The sequence below is a fragment of the Salvelinus alpinus genome, chromosome 2 (assembly GCF_045679555.1).
Source record: "Salvelinus alpinus chromosome 2, SLU_Salpinus.1, whole genome shotgun sequence".
Classification (NCBI taxonomy): Eukaryota; Metazoa; Chordata; class Actinopteri; order Salmoniformes; family Salmonidae; genus Salvelinus; species Salvelinus alpinus.
In genome coordinates this window covers 100904934-100927889 of record NC_092087.1, presented here as the reverse complement: position 1 = coordinate 100927889, position 22956 = coordinate 100904934, and the positions used below count along the sequence as shown (strand labels likewise).

Sequence of the window (22956 nt, the reverse complement as noted above, 5' to 3'; positions counted from 1 at the left end):
TAACCATGTGTATGTGACTAATAAAATTTGATTTGATTTGATTTGATTTGGTCACCACCTGCAGAATCACTCCTTTTTTGGGAGTGTCTTGCTAATTGCCTATAATTTCCACCTTTTGTCTATTCCATTTGCACAACAGCATGTGACATTTATTGTCAATCAGTGTTGCTTCCTAAGTGGACAGTTTGATTTCACAGAAGTGTGATTGACTTGGAGTTACATTGTGTTGTTTAAGTGTTCCCTTTATTTTTTTGAGCAGTGTATATTTGCCTTTGTTTGGCCTGAATTCTCTCTGTCAAAGAGGCTAGCAAAACATGCACAAACACTACGCTGATACGACGCTCACGAACAGTTCCTGCCGCATCTCATTGTCCAGACCAAACGCACTCGGAAAGTGGATACATTTTTACGCTTGCTCTACTAGACCTCAACATTTCCAATTCTTTTCAGCCAAACAATTAGCTACAGGAAATCAGTTCCAGGTAACCTGTTGCTAATTTCTAACATTTTTTAAATGATGCTTGTAGCACGGTCTGTAAACCAACATATTCCATGATGAAACGGCAGTGGTTGCCGCGGCCTGGCTTTGTTGTTCTCCCAGCTATCTAGCCGTTAGCTAGCTAGCAACACATCTCTCGTTCAACCCGTGTGTGTAGCTAGCTAGCTAACATGCTAACTTTATTTCAGGGTCACGATTGAAGTGTGACTCTTATTTCATAGTTAGCCAGCTGTCGTGTCATCGTGAGTAAAATGACTGTATCGAGGAATTAGCTAACCGGCTGCTCATTGTTTAGCCACAGATAGCTAAACTAAATATGTTTTATAACTAACTTATCTCGGTAACGTTAGCTAGCTAGCAACATTTGCTGGACTAACCGTTGCTAAACTACCTGGCTACCGGTTTATGCAAACAGCTAATCCCTTGAACAAACCTATAGTGTCATTGCGCAAAATGGTACGCAGCAGCATCATCTGGATGTGTGTAACGAAAGTTCAACCTTCAGCTGCCATTTCTGCCAAGCCGTCCACGTATACACTTATGCATACTTTCGATAAATTCAACGCAGTGATGGAAAAAATACCCAATTGTCATACTTGAGTAAAAGTAAAGATATCATAATAGAAAATGACTCAAGTAAAAGTCACCCAGTAAAATACTAATTGAGTAAACTTCTAAAAGTATTTGGCTTTAAATATACTTTTAAGTATCAAAAGTAAATGAAATGCTAAAATGTACAAATTCCTTATATTAAGCAAACCAGACGGCACGATTTTCTTGTTTTTATTTTATTTTACGGATAGTCAGGGACACACCCCAACACTCAGACATAATTTAAAAACGAAGCATTTGTGTTTAGTGAATCCGCCAGATCAGGTAGTAGGGATGACCAGGGATGTTCTCTTGTTAACTGTGTGAATTGGACAATTTTCCTGTCCTGCTAAGCATTCCAAATGTAATGAGTACTTTTGGGTGTCGGGGAAACTGTATGGAGTAAATAGTACATAATTTTCTTCAGAAATGTAGTGAAGTAAAAGTTTTCAAAAATATAAATATTGTAACGACCGTGGGTTTATAAGCGCGGATACGACTCTGCCGGTCGAGCATGCTTTTGCGGCACAGTCGATAGCGCGTTGGACTTTGGACTAGAAGGTCGAGGGTTCGAGACCTGCTCCCTGTCTGTTTCATTACAATATAAATATTGTGATGATCAATGCATGGCCCTTTTTCCATGACTTTTTCAAGCAAGTTAAGAATTAAGAAGGAATGTCGTCATAAGAAGCAAAATTCGGGTTTCCATCAAAATAATGCAGCTGTGAAGCAGGGAAAGTAACTAAGTATTTCGGGGTCACGGAACCTCTACTTCTATGGTATAATGGCGTTTTCAACAATTGGATGTGTATTCCGCCACCTACTGTGGGGTGGATAATAAGGATTTTTTTTTAAGGAAATAATGTGGGTATTTTTTATTTTATTTTTTCATACAAACTATCAAAAAAGAAATTAACTACACAAAATCAACCTGCGTTTCTGTAAAAAAAAAAGAACTAATTCTAATCAGGTCCCTAAACAGGCTCAGAAGACTCCTGTGAGGATGGGACATTTCATAGCGACAATAGTCCTTGCAGTGCTTCTGCTGTGAAGTCTTGGAGACTCAAAAACGTATCTGCTGCAGATATAATGATATCCAGCTTCTTGGACATCTTAGACACTTGTGCTGTACAATTTAATCACTGTGGCTATAAATGCCACACAATACACCTTCTTCACAATGAGTGTATCCAGATAACTTGATTTGACTTAAAACACTAGCAACTGGTTGCAATGCATCCACCGCCATATCTTCAACACTGTTGCCTCTTCCCCCTTCAAATCTCTTCACCGCCTCCACATAGGAGATCTGCTGCACAGCCATGATTTCTTGACACCTCGACCTCCCTAACAGGACACTCAAGGAAGTATGATCCCGAACACAATTGCAACATTTTCCATTCACAGATTCTTCAATACCATACTTCTCCCATCTGCAAACATTTGACACATGATCATATCCTTTACAATTCCCACCACATATCCTTTACAATTCCCACCACTGTTAACAGTTCATGACCAAATCCTTTACAATTCCCACCACTGTTAACAGTACATGACCAAATCCTTTACAATTCCCACCACTGTTAACAGTACATGACCATATCCTTTACAATTCCCACCACTGTTAACGGTTTGGACCCAAACGCTCTCACTGCATACCTGACAAAACCAAAAGCTTCACATGTTCAGGTAGAGTCTCCTCAAACAACAATATTATCGACAGGCTTTTCTCCTTCCTTCCATTCACCATACGGGTCAGGTGACGTGCACTGACCACTCCTGGGTCTCGTCATCTATATCCAACGAGACTCCAGCTATAACTCCTTTGGCAGGCACCTTGCTCCGAAGATCAATACAGGTTACTTCTGACAGATCTAGTGCAAACTTCTTCATCGACGCAATTAACCAAAACATGGCCGATTCTAGTCACCTTGATTGAATCCACCTTTCCCACTGCTTTCTTCACAGTCCTCGGTATTACAAATGGATTTCCCAAATGAACCTCCTTGTCCAAAAAACGCAGTCCAATAAGAAATGCGTTATTGGACCGGTCCTTGTCTTCTACTACAACTTTTGCCCATTTTGTTTCCATTCTTTGATTTCACTAGTTTCCATTCGTTATCGCACACTTCACTTGCCGCACTTTCAGATTCAAGCACAGTCGCCATTTCCGTCTACTTGCTTCTTGGACCTCCGTGGTCGTCACGGATCTTTTTGGAATCCTTCAGAATAAGAGTCCCTTCATGTACAGTGCATTCGGAAAGTATTCAGACCCATTGACTTTTTCCACATTTTTTTTTTTTTACGTTACTGCCTTATTATAATAGTTTTTTTTACACATCAATTTACACACTACCCCATAAAGACAAAGCAAAAACTGGTTTTTAGATTTTTTGCAAATGAATAAGAAACAACCTGAAATATCCCATTTACAGACCCTTTCCTATGCGACTCTAAATGGAGCTCAGGGGCCTCCTGTTTCCATTGATCATCCTTGAGATGTTTCTACAACTTCATTGATTGGACATGATTTGGAAAGGCACACACCTGTCTTTATACAGAGCATTTGGAAAGGCACACACCTGTCTGTATACAGAGCATTTGGAAAGGCACACACCTGTCTATATACAGAGCATTTGGAAAGGCACACACCTGTCTATATACAGAGCATTTGGAAAGGCTCACACCTGTCTATATACAGAGCATTTGGAAAGGCACACACCTGTCTATATACAGAGCATTTGGAAAGGCACACACCTGTCTTTGGAAAGGAACACACCTGTCTATATACAGTGCATTTGGAAAGGAACACACCTGTCTGTATACAGAGCATTTGGAAAGGCACACACCTGTCTGTATACAGAGCATTTGGAAAGGCACACACCTGTCTATATACAGAGCATTTGGAAAGGCACACACCTGTCTGTATACAGAGCATTTGGAAAGGCACACACCTGTCTGTATACAGAGCATTTGGAAAGGCACACACCTGTCTGTATACAGAGCATTTGGAAAGGCACACACCTGGCTTTATACAGAGCATTTGGAAAGGCACACACCTGGCTTTATACAGAGCATTTGGAAAGGCACACACCTGTCTATATACAGAGCATTTGGAAAGGCACACACCTGTCTATATACAGAGCATTTGGAAAGGCACACACCTGTCTGTATACAGAGCATTTGGAAAGGCACACACCTGGCTTTATACAGAGCATTTGGAAAGGCACACACCTGGCTTTATACAGAGCATTTGGAAAGGCACACACCTGTCTATATACAGAGCATTTGGAAAGGCACACACCTGTCTATATACAGAGCATTTGGAAAGGCACACACCTGTCTATATACAGAGCATTTGGAAAGGCACACACCTGTCTATATACAGAGCATTTGGAAAGGCACACACCTGTCTTTGGAAAGGCACACACCTGTCTATATACAGAGCATTTGGAAAGGCACACACCTGTCTATATACAGAGCATTTGGAAAGGCACACACCTGTCTATATACAGAGCATTTGGAAAGGCACACACCTGTCTGTATACAGAGCATTTGGAAAGGAACACACCTGGCTTTATACAGAGCATTTGGAAAGGAACACACCTGGCTTTATACAGAGCATTTGGAAAGGCACACACCTGTCTATATACAGTGCATTTGGAAAGGCACACACCTGTCTGTATACAGAGCATTTGGAAAGGCACACACCTGTCTATATACAGAGCATTTGGAAAGGCTCACACCTGTCTATATACAGAGCATTTGGAAAGGCTCACACCTGTCTATATACAGAGCATTTGGAAAGGCTCACACCTGTCTGTATACAGAGCATTTGGAAAGGCACACACCTGTCTATATACAGAGCATTTGGAAAGGCACACACCTGTCTGTATACAGAGCATTTGGAAAGGCACACACCTGTCTGTATACAGAGCATTTGGAAAGGCACACACCTGTCTATATACAGAGCATTTGGAAAGGAACACACCTGTCTGTATACAGAGCATTTGGAAAGGCACACACCTGTCTATATACAGAGCATTTGGAAAGGCACACACCTGTCTGTATACAGAGCATTTGGAAAGGCACACACCTGTCTGTATACAGAGCATTTGGAAAGGCACACACCTGGCTTTATACAGAGCATTTGGAAAGGCACACACCTGTCTTTGGAAAGGAACACACCTGTCTATATACAGAGCATTTGGAAAGGCACACACCTGTCTATATACAGAGCATTTGGAAAGGCACACACCTGTCTTTGGAAAGGAACACACCTGTCTATATACAGAGCATTTGGAAAGGCACACACCTGTCTATATACAGAGCATTTGGAAAGGAACACACCTGTCTGTATACAGAGCATTTGGAAAGGCTCACACCTGTCTATATACAGAGCATTTGGAAAGGCACACACCTGTCTGTATACAGAGCATTTGGAAAGGCACACACCTGTCTATATACAGAGCATTTGGAAAGGCACACACCTGTCTATATACAGAGCATTTGGAAAGGCACACACCTGTCTATATACAGAGCATTTGGAAAGGAACACACCTGTCTGTATACAGAGCATTTGGAAAGGCACACACCTGTCTGTATACAGAGCATTTGGAAAGGCACACACCTGTCTGTATACAGAGCATTTGGAAAGGCACACACCTGGCTTTATACAGAGCATTTGGAAAGGCACACACCTGTCTTTGGAAAGGAACACACCTGTCTATATACAGAGCATTTGGAAAGGCACACACCTGTCTATATACAGAGCATTTGGAAAGGCACACACCTGTCTATATACAGAGCATTTGGAAAGGCACACACCTGTCTATATACAGAGCATTTGGAAAGGCACACACCTGTCTATATACAGAGCCTTTGGAAAGGCACACACCTGTCTATATACAGAGCATTTGGAAAGGCACACACCTGTCTATATACAGAGCATTTGGAAAGGCACACACCTGTCTGTATACAGAGCATTTGGAAAGGCACACACCTGTCTATATACAGAGCATTTGGAAAGGCTCACACCTGTCTATATACAGAGCATTTGGAAAGGCTCACACCTGTCTATATACAGAGCATTTGGAAAGGCTCACACCTGTCTGTATACAGAGCATTTGGAAAGGCACACACCTGTCTATATACAGAGCATTTGGAAAGGCACACACCTGTCTGTATACAGAGCATTTGGAAAGGCACACACCTGTCTGTATACAGAGCATTTGGAAAGGCACACACCTGTCTATATACAGAGCATTTGGAAAGGAACACACCTGTCTGTATACAGAGCATTTGGAAAGGCACACACCTGTCTATATACAGAGCATTTGGAAAGGAACACACCTGTCTGTATACAGAGCATTTGGAAAGGCACACACCTGTCTTTGGAAAGGAACACACCTGTCTATATACAGAGCATTTGGAAAGGCTCACACCTGTCTATATACAGAGCATTTGGAAAGGCACACACCTGTCTATATACAGAGCATTTGGAAAGGCACACACCTGTCTATATACAGAGCATTTGGAAAGGAACACACCTGTCTGTATACAGAGCATTTGGAAAGGCACACACCTGTCTATATACAGAGCATTTGGAAAGGAACACACCTGTCTGTATACAGAGCATTTGGAAAGGCACACACCTGTCTGTATACAGAGCATTTGGAAAGGCACACACCTGTCTGTATACAGAGCATTTGGAAAGGCACACACCTGGCTTTATACAGAGCATTTGGAAAGGCACACACCTGTCTTTGGAAAGGAACACACCTGTCTATATACAGAGCATTTGGAAAGGCACACACCTGTCTATATACAGAGCATTTGGAAAGGCACACACCTGTCTATATACAGAGCATTTGGAAAGGCACACACCTGTCTATATACAGAGCATTTGGAAAGGCACACACCTGTCTATATACAGAGCCTTTGGAAAGGCACACACCTGTCTATATACAGAGCATTTGGAAAGGCACACACCTGTCTATATACAGAGCATTTGGAAAGGCACACACCTGTCTATATACAGAGCATTTGGAAAGGCACACACCTGTCTATATACAGAGCATTTGGAAAGGCACACACCTGTCTATATACAGAGCCTTTGGAAAGGCACACACCTGTCTATATACAGAGCATTTGGAAAGGCACACACCTGTCTATATACAGAGCATTTGGAAAGGCACACACCTGTCTGTATACAGAGCATTTGGAAAGGCACACACCTGTCTGTATACAGAGCATTTGGAAAGGCACACACCTGTCTATATACAGAGCATTTGGAAAGGCTCACACCTGTCTATATACAGAGCATTTGGAAAGGCTCACACCTGTCTGTATACAGAGCATTTGGAAAGGCACACACCTGTCTATATACAGAGCATTTGGAAAGGCACACACCTGTCTGTATACAGAGCATTTGGAAAGGCACACACCTGTCTGTATACAGAGCATTTGGAAAGGCACACACCTGTCTATATACAGAGCATTTGGAAAGGAACACACCTGTCTGTATACAGAGCATTTGGAAAGGCACACACCTGTCTATATACAGAGCATTTGGAAAGGAACACACCTGTCTGTATACAGAGCATTTGGAAAGGCACACACCTGTCTTTGGAAAGGAACACACCTGTCTATATACAGAGCATTTGGAAAGGCTCACACCTGTCTATATACAGAGCATTTGGAAAGGCACACACCTGTCTATATACAGAGCATTTGGAAAGGCACACACCTGTCTATATACAGAGCATTTGGAAAGGAACACACCTGTCTGTATACAGAGCATTTGGAAAGGCACACACCTGTCTATATACAGAGCATTTGGAAAGGAACACACCTGTCTGTATACAGAGCATTTGGAAAGGCACACACCTGTCTGTATACAGAGCATTTGGAAAGGCACACACCTGTCTGTATACAGAGCATTTGGAAAGGCACACACCTGGCTTTATACAGAGCATTTGGAAAGGCACACACCTGTCTTTGGAAAGGAACACACCTGTCTATATACAGAGCATTTGGAAAGGCACACACCTGTCTATATACAGAGCATTTGGAAAGGCACACACCTGTCTATATACAGAGCATTTGGAAAGGCACACACCTGTCTATATACAGAGCATTTGGAAAGGCACACACCTGTCTATATACAGAGCCTTTGGAAAGGCACACACCTGTCTATATACAGAGCATTTGGAAAGGCACACACCTGTCTATATACAGAGCATTTGGAAAGGCACACACCTGTCTGTATACAGAGCATTTGGAAAGGCACACACCTGTCTATATACAGAGCATTTGGAAAGGCTCACACCTGTCTATATACAGAGCATTTGGAAAGGCTCACACCTGTCTATATACAGAGCATTTGGAAAGGCTCACACCTGTCTGTATACAGAGCATTTGGAAAGGCACACACCTGTCTATATACAGAGCATTTGGAAAGGCACACACCTGTCTGTATACAGAGCATTTGGAAAGGCACACACCTGTCTGTATACAGAGCATTTGGAAAGGCACACACCTGTCTATATACAGAGCATTTGGAAAGGAACACACCTGTCTGTATACAGAGCATTTGGAAAGGCACACACCTGTCTATATACAGAGCATTTGGAAAGGAACACACCTGTCTGTATACAGAGCATTTGGAAAGGCACACACCTGTCTTTGGAAAGGAACACACCTGTCTATATACAGAGCATTTGGAAAGGCTCACACCTGTCTATATACAGAGCATTTGGAAAGGCACACACCTGTCTATATACAGAGCATTTGGAAAGGCACACACCTGTCTATATACAGAGCATTTGGAAAGGAACACACCTGTCTGTATACAGAGCATTTGGAAAGGCACACACCTGTCTATATACAGAGCATTTGGAAAGGAACACACCTGTCTGTATACAGAGCATTTGGAAAGGCTCACACCTGTCTATATACAGAGCATTTGGAAAGGCACACACCTGTCTGTATACAGAGCATTTGGAAAGGCACACACCTGGCTTTATACAGAGCATTTGGAAAGGCACACACCTGTCTTTGGAAAGGAACACACCTGTCTATATACAGAGCATTTGGAAAGGCACACACCTGTCTGTATACAGAGCATTTGGAAAGGCACACACCTGTCTATATACAGAGCATTTGGAAAGGCACACACCTGTCTATATACAGAGCATTTGGAAAGGCACACACCTGTCTATATACAGAGCATTTGGAAAGGAACACACCTGTCTGTATACAGAGCATTTGGAAAGGCACACACCTGTCTTTGGAAAGGAACACACCTGTCTATATACAGAGCATTTGGAAAGGCTCACACCTGTCTATATACAGAGCATTTGGAAAGGCACACACCTGTCTATATACAGAGCATTTGGAAAGGCACACACCTGTCTATATACAGAGCATTTGGAAAGGAACACACCTGTCTGTATACAGAGCATTTGGAAAGGCACACACCTGTCTATATACAGAGCATTTGGAAAGGAACACACCTGTCTGTATACAGAGCATTTGGAAAGGCTCACACCTGTCTATATACAGAGCATTTGGAAAGGCACACACCTGTCTGTATACAGAGCATTTGGAAAGGCACACACCTGGCTTTATACAGAGCATTTGGAAAGGCACACACCTGTCTTTGGAAAGGAACACACCTGTCTATATACAGAGCATTTGGAAAGGCACACACCTGTCTGTATACAGAGCATTTGGAAAGGCACACACCTGTCTATATACAGAGCATTTGGAAAGGCACACACCTGTCTATATACAGAGCATTTGGAAAGGCACACACCTGTCTATATACAGAGCATTTGGAAAGGCACACACCTGTCTATATACAGAGCATTTGGAAAGGAACACACCTGTCTGTATACAGAGCATTTGGAAAGGCACACACCTGTCTGTATACAGAGCATTTGGAAAGGCACACACCTGTCTGTATACAGAGCATTTGGAAAGGCACACACCTGTCTGTATACAGAGCATTTGGAAAGGCACACACCTGTCTATATACAGAGCATTTGGAAAGGCACACACCTGTCTGTATACAGAGCATTTGGAAAGGCACACACCTGTCTATATACAGAGCATTTGGAAAGGCACACACCTGTCTGTATACAGAGCATTTGGAAAGGCACACACCTGTCTGTATACAGAGCATTTGGAAAGGCACACACCTGTCTGTATACAGAGCATTTGGAAAGGCACACACCTGTCTGTATACAGAGCATTTGGAAAGGCACACACCTGTCTATATACAGAGCATTTGGAAAGGCACACACCTGTCTGTATACAGAGCATTTGGAAAGGCACACACCTGTCTGTATACAGAGCATTTGGAAAGGCACACACCTGTCTATATACAGAGCATTTGGAAAGGCACACACCTGTCTGTATACAGAGCATTTGGAAAGGCACACACCAGTCTGTATACAGAGCATTTGGAAAGGCACACACCTGTCTGTATACAGAGCATTTGGAAAGGCACACACCTGTCTGTATACAGAGCATTTGGAAAGGCACACACCTGTCTATATACAGAGCATTTGGAAAGGCACACACCTGTCTGTATACAGAGCATTTGGAAAGGCACACACCTGTCTGTATACAGAGCATTTGGAAAGGCACACACCTGTCTGTATACAGAGCATTTGGAAAGGCACACACCTGTCTATATACAGAGCATTTGGAAAGGCACACACCTGTCTATATACAGAGCATTTGGAAAGGCACACACCTGTCTTTGGAAAGGCACACACCTGTCTATATACAGAGCATTTGGAAAGGCACACACCTGTCTATATACAGAGCATTTGGAAAGGCACACACCTGTCTATATACAGAGCATTTGGAAAGGCACACACCTGTCTGTATACAGAGCATTTGGAAAGGAACACACCTGGCTTTATACAGAGCATTTGGAAAGGAACACACCTGGCTTTATACAGAGCATTTGGAAAGGCACACACCTGTCTGTATACAGTGCATTTGGAAAGGCACACACCTGTCTGTATACAGTGCATTTGGAAAGGCACACACCTGTCTATATACAGAGCATTTGGAAAGGCTCACACCTGTCTATATACAGAGCATTTGGAAAGGCTCACACCTGTCTATATACAGAGCATTTGGAAAGGCTCACACCTGTCTGTATACAGAGCATTTGGAAAGGCACACACCTGTCTATATACAGAGCATTTGGAAAGGCACACACCTGTCTGTATACAGAGCATTTGGAAAGGCACACACCTGTCTGTATACAGAGCATTTGGAAAGGCACACACCTGTCTATATACAGAGCATTTGGAAAGGCACACACCTGTCTATATACAGAGCATTTGGAAAGGCACACACCTGTCTATATACAGAGCATTTGGAAAGGCACACACCTGTCTATATACAGAGCATTTGGAAAGGAACACACCTGTCTGTATACAGAGCATTTGGAAAGGCACACACCTGTCTGTATACAGAGCATTTGGAAAGGCACACACCTGTCTGTATACAGAGCATTTGGAAAGGCACACACCTGTCTGTATACAGAGCATTTGGAAAGGCACACACCTGTCTATATACAGAGCATTTGGAAAGGCACACACCTGTCTGTATACAGAGCATTTGGAAAGGCACACACCTGTCTATATACAGAGCATTTGGAAAGGCACACACCTGTCTGTATACAGAGCATTTGGAAAGGCACACACCTGTCTGTATACAGAGCATTTGGAAAGGCACACACCTGTCTGTATACAGAGCATTTGGAAAGGCACACACCTGTCTGTATACAGAGCATTTGGAAAGGCACACACCTGTCTATATACAGAGCATTTGGAAAGGCACACACCTGTCTGTATACAGAGCATTTGGAAAGGCACACACCTGTCTGTATACAGAGCATTTGGAAAGGCACACACCTGTCTGTATACAGAGCATTTGGAAAGGCACACACCTGTCTATATACAGAGCATTTGGAAAGGCACACACCTGTCTGTATACAGAGCATTTGGAAAGGCACACACCTGTCTGTATACAGAGCATTTGGAAAGGCACACACCTGTCTGTATACAGAGCATTTGGAAAGGCACACACCTGTCTGTATACAGAGCATTTGGAAAGGCACACACCTGTCTGTATACAGAGCATTTGGAAAGGCACACACCTGTCTGTATACAGAGCATTTGGAAAGGCACACACCTGTCTGTATACAGAGCATTTGGAAAGGCACACACCTGTCTATATACAGAGCATTTGGAAAGGCACACACCTGTCTATATACAGAGCATTTGGAAAGGCACACACCTGTCTATATACAGAGCATTTGGCAAGGCACACACCTGTCTATATACAGAGCATTTGGAAAGGCACACACCTGTCTGTATACAGAGCATTTGGAAAGGCACACACCTGTCTATATACAGAGCATTTGGAAAGGAACACACCTGTCTGTATACAGAGCATTTGGAAAGGCTCACACCTGTCTATATACAGAGCATTTGGAAAGGCACACACCTGTCTATATACAGAGCATTTGGAAAGGCACACACCTGTCTATATACAGAGCATTTGGAAAGGAACACACCTGTCTGTATACAGAGCATTTGGAAAGGCACACACCTGTCTATATACAGAGCATTTGGAAAGGAACACACCTGTCTGTATACAGAGCATTTGGAAAGGCTCACACCTGTCTATATACAGAGCATTTGGAAAGGCACACACCTGTCTGTATACAGAGCATTTGGAAAGGCACACACCTGTCTATATACAGAGCATTTGGAAAGGCACACACCTGTCTATATACAGAGCATTTGGAAAGGCACACACCTGTCTATATACAGAGCATTTGGAAAGGAACACACCTGTCTGTATACAGAGCGTTTGGAAAGGCACACACCTGTCTGTATACAGAGCATTTGGAAAGGCACACACCTGTCTGTATACAGAGCATTTGGAAAGGCACACACCTGGCTTTATACAGAGCATTTGGAAAGGCACACACCTGTCTTTGGAAAGGAACACACCTGTCTATATACAGAGCATTTGGAAAGGCACACACCTGTCTGTATACAGAGCATTTGGAAAGGCACACACCTGTCTATATACAGAGCATTTGGAAAGGCACACACCTGTCTATATACAGAGCATTTGGAAAGGCACACACCTGTCTGTATACAGAGCATTTGGAAAGGCACACACCTGGCTTTATACAGAGCATTTGGAAAGGCACACACCTGTCTTTGGAAAGGAACACACCTGTCTATATACAGAGCATTTGGAAAGGCACACACCTGTCTGTATACAGAGCATTTGGAAAGGCACACACCTGTCTATATACAGAGCATTTGGAAAGGCACACACCTGTCTATATACAGAGCATTTGGAAAGGCACACACCTGTCTATATACAGAGCATTTGGAAAGGCACACACCTGTCTATATACAGAGCATTTGGAAAGGAACACACCTGTCTGTATACAGAGCATTTGGAAAGGCACACACCTGTCTGTATACAGAGCATTTGGAAAGGCACACACCTGTCTGTATACAGAGCATTTGGAAAGGCACACACCTGTCTGTATACAGAGCATTTGGAAAGGCACACACCTGTCTATATACAGAGCATTTGGAAAGGCACACACCTGTCTGTATACAGAGCATTTGGAAAGGCACACACCTGTCTATATACAGAGCATTTGGAAAGGCACACACCTGTCTGTATACAGAGCATTTGGAAAGGCACACACCTGTCTGTATACAGAGCATTTGGAAAGGCACACACCTGTCTGTATACAGAGCATTTGGAAAGGCACACACCTGTCTGTATACAGAGCATTTGGAAAGGCACACACCTGTCTATATACAGAGCATTTGGAAAGGCACACACCTGTCTGTATACAGAGCATTTGGAAAGGCACACACCTGTCTGTATACAGAGCATTTGGAAAGGCACACACCTGTCTGTATACAGAGCATTTGGAAAGGCACACACCTGTCTATATACAGAGCATTTGGAAAGGCACACACCTGTCTGTATACAGAGCATTTGGAAAGGCACACACCTGTCTATATACAGAGCATTTGGAAAGGCACACACCTGTCTGTATACAGAGCATTTGGAAAGGCACACACCTGTCTGTATACAGAGCATTTGGAAAGGCACACACCTGTCTGTATACAGAGCATTTGGAAAGGCACACACCTGTCTGTATACAGAGCATTTGGAAAGGCACACACCTGTCTGTATACAGAGCATTTGGAAAGGCACACACCTGTCTGTATACAGAGCATTTGGAAAGGCACACACCTGTCTGTATACAGAGCATTTGGAAAGGCACACACCTGTCTGTATACAGAGCATTTGGAAAGGCACACACCTGTCTGTATACAGAGCATTTGGAAAGGCACACACCTGTCTGTATACAGAGCATTTGGAAAGGCACACACCTGTCTATATACAGAGCATTTGGAAAGGCACACACCTGTCTATATACAGAGCATTTGGAAAGGCACACACCTGTCTATATACAGAGCATTTGGAAAGGCACACACCTGTCTTTGGAAAGGCACACACCTGTCTATATACAGAGCATTTGGAAAGGCACACACCTGTCTATATACAGAGCATTTGGAAAGGCACACACCTGTCTATATACAGAGCATTTGGAAAGGCACACACCTGTCTTTGGAAAGGCACACACCTGTCTATATACAGAGCATTTGGAAAGGCACACACCTGTCTATATACAGAGCATTTGGAAAGGCACACACCTGTCTATATACAGAGCATTTGGAAAGGCACACACCTGTCTGTATACAGAGCATTTGGAAAGGAACACACCTGGCTTTATACAGAGCATTTGGAAAGGAACACACCTGGCTTTATACAGAGCATTTGGAAAGGCACACACCTGTCTATATAGTGCATTTGGAAAGGCACACACCTGTCTGTATACAGTGCATTTGGAAAGGCACACACCTGTCTATATACAGAGCATTTGGAAAGGCTCACACCTGTCTATATACAGAGCATTTGGAAAGGCTCACACTTGTCTATATACAGAGCATTTGGAAAGGCTCACACCTGTCTGTATACAGAGCATTTGGAAAGGCACACACCTGTCTATATACAGAGCATTTGGAAAGGCACACACCTGTCTGTATACAGAGCATTTGGAAAGGCACACACCTGTCTGTATACAGAGCATTTGGAAAGGCACACACCTGTCTATATACAGAGCATTTGGAAAGGCTCACACCTGTCTATATACAGAGCATTTGGAAAGGCTCACACCTGTCTATATACAGAGCATTTGGAAAGGTTCACACCTGTCTGTATACAGAGCATTTGGAAAGGCACACACCTGTCTATATACAGAGCATTTGGAAAGGCACACACCTGTCTGTATACAGAGCATTTGGAAAGGCACACACCTGTCTGTATACAGAGCATTTGGAAAGACATACACCTGTCTATATACAGAGCATTTGGAAAGGCACACACCTGTCTGTATACAGAGCATTTGGAAAGGCACACACCTGTCTGTATACAGAGCATTTGGAAAGGCTCACACCTGTCTATATACAGAGCATTTGGAAAGGCTCACACCTGTCTATATACAGAGCATTTGGAAAGGCTCACACCTGTCTATATACAGAGCATTTGGAAAGGTTCACACCTGTCTGTATACAGAGCATTTGGAAAGGCACACACCTGTCTATATACAGAGCATTTGGAAAGGCACACACCTGTCTGTATACAGAGCATTTGGAAAGGCACACACCTGTCTGTATACAGAGCATTTGGAAAGGCACACACCTGTCTATATACAGAGCATTTGGAAAGGAACACACCTGTCTGTATACAGAGCATTTGGAAAGGCACACACCTGTCTATATACAGAGCATTTGGAAAGGAACACACCTGTCTGTATACAGAGCATTTGGAAAGGCTCACACCTGTCTATATACAGAGCATTTGGAAAGGCACACACCTGTCTATATACAGAGCATTTGGAAAGGCACACACCTGTCTATATACAGAGCATTTGGAAAGGAACACACCTGTCTGTATACAGAGCATTTGGAAAGGCACACACCTGTCTGTATACAGAGCATTTGGAAAGGCACACACCTGTCTGTATACAGAGCATTTGGAAAGGCACACACCTGGCTTTATACAGAGCATTTGGAAAGGCACACACCTGTCTTTGGAAAGGAACACACCTGTCTATATACAGAGCATTTGGAAAGGCACACACCTGTCTGTATACAGAGCATTTGGAAAGGCACACACCTGTCTTTGGAAAGGAACACACCTGTCTATATACAGAGCATTTGGAAAGGCACACACCTGTCTATATACAGAGCATTTGGAAAGGCACACACCTGTCTGTATACAGAGCATTTGGAAAGGCACACACCTGTCTGTATACAGAGCATTTGGAAAGGCACACACCTGTCTATATACAGAGCATTTGGAAAGGAACACACCTGTCTGTATACAGAGCATTTGGAAAGGCACACACCTGTCTATATACAGAGCATTTGGAAAGGAACACACCTGTCTGTATACAGAGCATTTGGAAAGGCTCACACCTGTCTATATACAGAGCATTTGGAAAGGCACACACCTGTCTGTATACAGAGCATTTGGAAAGGCACACACCTGTCTATATACAGAGCATTTGGAAAGGCACACACCTGTCTATATACAGAGCATTTGGAAAGGCACACACCTGTCTATATACAGAGCATTTGGAAAGGAACACACCTGTCTGTATACAGAGCATTTGGAAAGGCACACACCTGTCTGTATACAGAGCATTTGGAAAGGCACACACCTGTCTGTATACAGAGCATTTGGAAAGGCACACACCTGGCTTTATACAGAGCATTTGGAAAGGCACACACCTGTCTTTGGAAAGGAACACACCTGTCTATATACAGAGCATTTGGAAAGGCACACACCTGTCTGTATACAGAGCATTTGGAAAGGCACACACCTGTCTTTGGAAAGGAACACACCTGTCTATATACAGAGCATTTGGAAAGGCACACACCTGTCTATATACAGAGCATTTGGAAAGGCACACACCTGTCTATATACAGAACATTTGGAAAGGCACACACCTGTCTATATACAGAGCATTTGGAAAGGCACACACCTGTCTATATACAGAGCATTTGGAAAGGCACACACCTGTCTATATACAGAGCATTTGGAAAGGCACACACCTGTCTTTGGAAAGGCACACACCTGTCTATATACAGAGCATTTGGAAAGGCACACACCTGTCTATATACAGAGCATTTGGAAAGGCACACACCTGTCTATATACAGAGCATTTGGAAAGGCACACACCTGTCTGTATACAGAGCATTTGGAAAGGAACACACCTGGCTTTATACAGAGCATTTGGAAAGGCACACACCTGGCTTTATACAGAGCATTTGGAAAGGCACACACCTGTCTGTATACAGTGCATTTGGAAAGGCACACACCTGTCTGTATACAGTGCATTTGGAAAGGCACACACCTGTCTATATACAGAGCATTTGGAAAGGCTCACACCTGTCTATATACAGAGCATTTGGAAAGGCTCACACCTGTCTATATACAGAGCATTTGGAAAGGCTCACACCTGTCTGTATACAGAGCATTTGGAAAGGCACACACCTGTCTATATACAGAGCATTTGGAAAGGCACACACCTGTCTGTATACAGAGCATTTGGAAAGGCACACACCTGTCTGTATACAGAGCATTTGGAAAGGCACACACCTGTCTATATACAGAGCATTTGGAAAGGCTCACACCTGTCTATATACAGAGCATTTGGAAAGGCTCACACCTGTCTATATACAGAGCATTTGGAAAGGCACACACCTGTCTTTGGAAAGGAACACACCTGTCTATATACAGAGCATTTGGAAAGGCACACACCTGTCTGTATACAGAGCATTTGGAAAGGCACACACCTGTCTTTGGAAAGGAACACACCTGTCTATATACAGAGCATTTGGAAAGGCACACACCTGTCTATATACAGAGCATTTGGAAAGGCACACACCTGTCTATATACAGAGCATTTGGAAAGGCACACACCTGTCTATATACAGAGCATTTGGAAAGGCACACACCTGTCTATATACAGAGCATTTGGAAAGGCACACACCTGTCTATATACAGAGCATTTGGAAAGGAACACACCTGTCTGTATACAGAGCATTTGGAAAGGCACACACCTGTCTGTATACAGAGCATTTGGAAAGGCACACACCTGTCTGTATACAGAGCATTTGGAAAGGCACACACCTGTCTGTATACAGAGCATTTGGAAAGGCACACACCTGTCTATATACAGAGCATTTGGAAAGGCACACACCTGTCTGTATACAGAGCATTTGGAAAGGCACACACCTGTCTATATACAGAGCATTTGGAAAGGCACACACCTGTCTGTATACAGAGCATTTGGAAAGGCACACACCTGTCTGTATACAGAGCATTTGGAAAGGCACACACCTGTCTGTATACAGAGCATTTGGAAAGGCACACACCTGGCTTTATACAGAGCATTTGGAAAGGCACACACCTGTCTTTGGAAAGGAACACACCTGTCTATATACAGAGCATTTGGAAAGGCACACACCTGTCTGTATACAGAGCATTTGGAAAGGCACACACCTGTCTATATACAGAGCATTTGGAAAGGCACACACCTGTCTATATACAGAGCATTTGGAAAGGCACACACCTGTCTATATACAGAGCATTTGGAAAGGCACACACCTGTCTATATACAGAGCATTTGGAAAGGAACACACCTGTCTGTATACAGAGCATTTGGAAAGGCACACACCTGTCTGTATACAGAGCATTTGGAAAGGCACACACCTGTCTGTATACAGAGCATTTGGAAAGGCACACACCTGTCTGTATACAGAGCATTTGGAAAGGCACACACCTGTCTATATACAGAGCATTTGGAAAGGCACACACCTGTCTGTATACAGAGCATTTGGAAAGGCACACACCTGTCTATATACAGAGCATTTGGAAAGGCACACACCTGTCTGTATACAGAGCATTTGGAAAGGCACACACCTGTCTGTATACAGAGCATTTGGAAAGGCACACACCTGTCTGTATACAGAGCATTTGGAAAGGCACACACCTGTCTGTATACAGAGCATTTGGAAAGGCACACACCTGTCTATATACAGAGCATTTGGAAAGGCACACACCTGTCTGTATACAGAGCATTTGGAAAGGCACACACCTGTCTGTATACAGAGCATTTGGAAAGGCACACACCTGTCTGTATACAGAGCATTTGGAAAGGCACACACCTGTCTATATACAGAGCATTTGGAAAGGCACACACCTGTCTGTATACAGAGCATTTGGAAAGGCACACACCTGTCTATATACAGAGCATTTGGAAAGGCACACACCTGTCTGTATACAGAGCATTTGGAAAGGCACACACCTGTCTGTATACAGAGCATTTGGAAAGGCACACACCTGTCTGTATACAGAGCATTTGGAAAGGCACACACCTGTCTGTATACAGAGCATTTGGAAAGGCACACACCTGTCTGTATACAGAGCATTTGGAAAGGCACACACCTGTCTATATACAGAGCATTTGGAAAGGCACACACCTGTCTATATACAGAGCATTTGGAAAGGCACACACCTGTCTATATACAGAGCATTTGGAAAGGCACACACCTGTCTATATACAGAGCATTTGGAAAGGCACACACCTGTCTTTGGAAAGGCACACACCTGTCTATATACAGAGCATTTGGAAAGGCACACACCTGTCTATATACAGAGCATTTGGAAAGGCACACACCTGTCTATATACAGAGCATTTGGAAAGGCACACACCTGTCTGTATACAGAGCATTTGGAAAGGAACACACCTGGCTTTATACAGAGCATTTGGAAAGGAACACACCTGGCTTTATACAGAGCATTTGGAAAGGCACACACCTGTCTATATAGTGCATTTGGAAAGGCACACACCTGTCTGTATACAGTGCATTTGGAAAGGCACACACCTGTCTATATACAGAGCATTTGGAAAGGCTCACACCTGTCTATATACAGAGCATTTGGAAAGGCTCACACTTGTCTATATACAGAGCATTTGGAAAGGCTCACACCTGTCTGTATACAGAGCATTTGGAAAGGCACACACCTGTCTATATACAGAGCATTTGGAAAGGCACACACCTGTCTGTATACAGAGCATTTGGAAAGGCACACACCTGTCTGTATACAGAGCATTTGGAAAGGCACACACCTGTCTATATACAGAGCATTTGGAAAGGCTCACACCTGTCTATATACAGAGCATTTGGAAAGGTTCACACCTGTCTGTATACAGAGCATTTGGAAAGGCACACACCTGTCTATATACAGAGCATTTGGAAAGGCACACACCTGTCTGTATACAGAGCATTTGGAAAGGCACACACCTGTCTGTATACAGAGCATTTGGAAAGGCACACACCTGTCTATATACAGAGCATTTGGAAAGGCACACACCTGTCTGTATACAGAGCATTTGGAAAGGCACACACCTGTCTATATACAGAGCATTTGGAAAGGAACACACCTGTCTGTATACAGAGCATTTGGAAAGGCACACACCTGTCTATATACAGAGCATTTGGAAAGGCTCACACCTGTCTATATACAGAGCATTTGGAAAGGTTCACACCTGTCTGTATACAGAGCATTTGGAAAGGCACACACCTGTCTATATACAGAGCATTTGGAAAGGCACACACCTGTCTGTACACAGAGCATTTGGAAAGGCACACACCTGTCTGTATACAGAGCATTTGGAAAGGCACACACCTGTCTATATACAGAGCATTTGGAAAGGAACACACCTGTCTGTATACAGAGCATTTGGAAAGGCACACACCTGTCTATATACAGAGCATTTGGAAAGGAACACACCTGTCTGTATACAGAGCATTTGGAAAGGCTCACACCTGTCTATATACAGAGCATTTGGAAAGGCACACACCTGTCTATATACAGAGCATTTGGAAAGGCACACACCTGTCTATATACAGAGCATTTGGAAAGGAACACACCTGTCTGTATACAGAGCATTTGGAAAGGCACACACCTGTCTGTATACAGAGCATTTGGAAAGGCACACACCTGTCTGTATACAGAGCATTTGGAAAGGCACACACCTGGCTTTATACAGAGCATTTGGAAAGGCACACACCTGTCTTTGGAAAGGAACACACCTGTCTATATACAGAGCATTTGGAAAGGCACACACCTGTCTGTATACAGAGCATTTGGAAAGGCACACACCTGTCTTTGGAAAGGAACACACCTGTCTATATACAGAGCATTTGGAAAGGCACACACCTGTCTATATACAGAGCATTTGGAAAGGCACACACCTGTCTGTATACAGAGCATTTGGAAAGGCACACACCTGTCTGTATACAGAGCATTTGGAAAGGCACACACCTGTCTATATACAGAGCATTTGGAAAGGAACACACCTGTCTGTATACAGAGCATTTGGAAAGGCACACACCTGTCTATATACAGAGCATTTGGAAAGGAACACACCTGTCTGTATACAGAGCATTTGGAAAGGATCACACCTGTCTATATACAGAGCATTTGGAAAGGCACACACCTGTCTGTATACAGAGCATTTGGAAAGGCACACACCTGTCTATATACAGAGCATTTGGAAAGGCACACACCTGTCTATATACAGAGCATTTGGAAAGGCACACACCTGTCTATATACAGAGCATTTGGAAAGGAACACACCTGTCTGTATACAGAGCATTTGGAAAGGCACACACCTGTCTGTATACAGAGCATTTGGAAAGGCACACACCTGTCTGTATACAGAGCATTTGGAAAGGCACACACCTGGCTTTATACAGAGCATTTGGAAAGGCACACACCTGTCTTTGGAAAGGAACACACCTGTCTATATACAGAGCATTTGGAAAGGCACACACCTGTCTGTATACAGAGCATTTGGAAAGGCACACACCTGTCTTTGGAAAGGAACACACCTGTCTATATACAGAGCATTTGGAAAGGCACACACCTGTCTATATACAGAGCATTTGGAAAGGCACACACCTGTCTATATACAGAACATTTGGAAAGGCACACACCTGTCTATATACAGAGCATTTGGAAAGGCACACACCTGTCTATATACAGAGCATTTGGAAAGGCACACACCTGTCTATATACAGAGCATTTGGAAAGGCACACACCTGTCTTTGGAAAGGCACACACCTGTCTATATACAGAGCATTTGGAAAGGCACACACCTGTCTATATACAGAGCATTTGGAAAGGCACACACCTGTCTATATACAGAGCATTTGGAAAGGCACACACCTGTCTGTATACAGAGCATTTGGAAAGGAACACACCTGGCTTTATACAGAGCATTTGGAAAGGCACACACCTGGCTTTATACAGAGCATTTGGAAAGGCACACACCTGTCTGTATACAGTGCATTTGGAAAGGCACACACCTGTCTGTATACAGTGCATTTGGAAAGGCACACACCTGTCTATATACAGAGCATTTGGAAAGGCTCACACCTGTCTATATACAGAGCATTTGGAAAGGCTCACACCTGTCTATATACAGAGCATTTGGAAAGGCACACACCTGTCTATATACAGAGCATTTGGAAAGGCACACACCTGTCTGTATACAGAGCATTTGGAAAGGCACACACCTGTCTGTATACAGAGCATTTGGAAAGGCACACACCTGTCTATATACAGAGCATTTGGAAAGGCTC

The 22956-nt window shown here is 43.4% G+C and overlaps 1 protein-coding gene across 1 annotated transcript in view; it reads left to right on the top strand.

Annotated features, from left to right (window-relative positions):
• Positions 1-200: 200 nt before the first annotated feature.
• Positions 201-22956, top strand: part of LOC139546078 (zinc finger protein 271-like) — an 86241-nt gene continuing 63485 nt past the window's right edge. Inside the window, exon 1 of the mRNA XM_071354285.1 lies at positions 201-482. The gene's annotated coding sequence lies outside the window, so the exon portion shown is untranslated. The remainder of the gene's footprint in view (positions 483-22956) is intronic.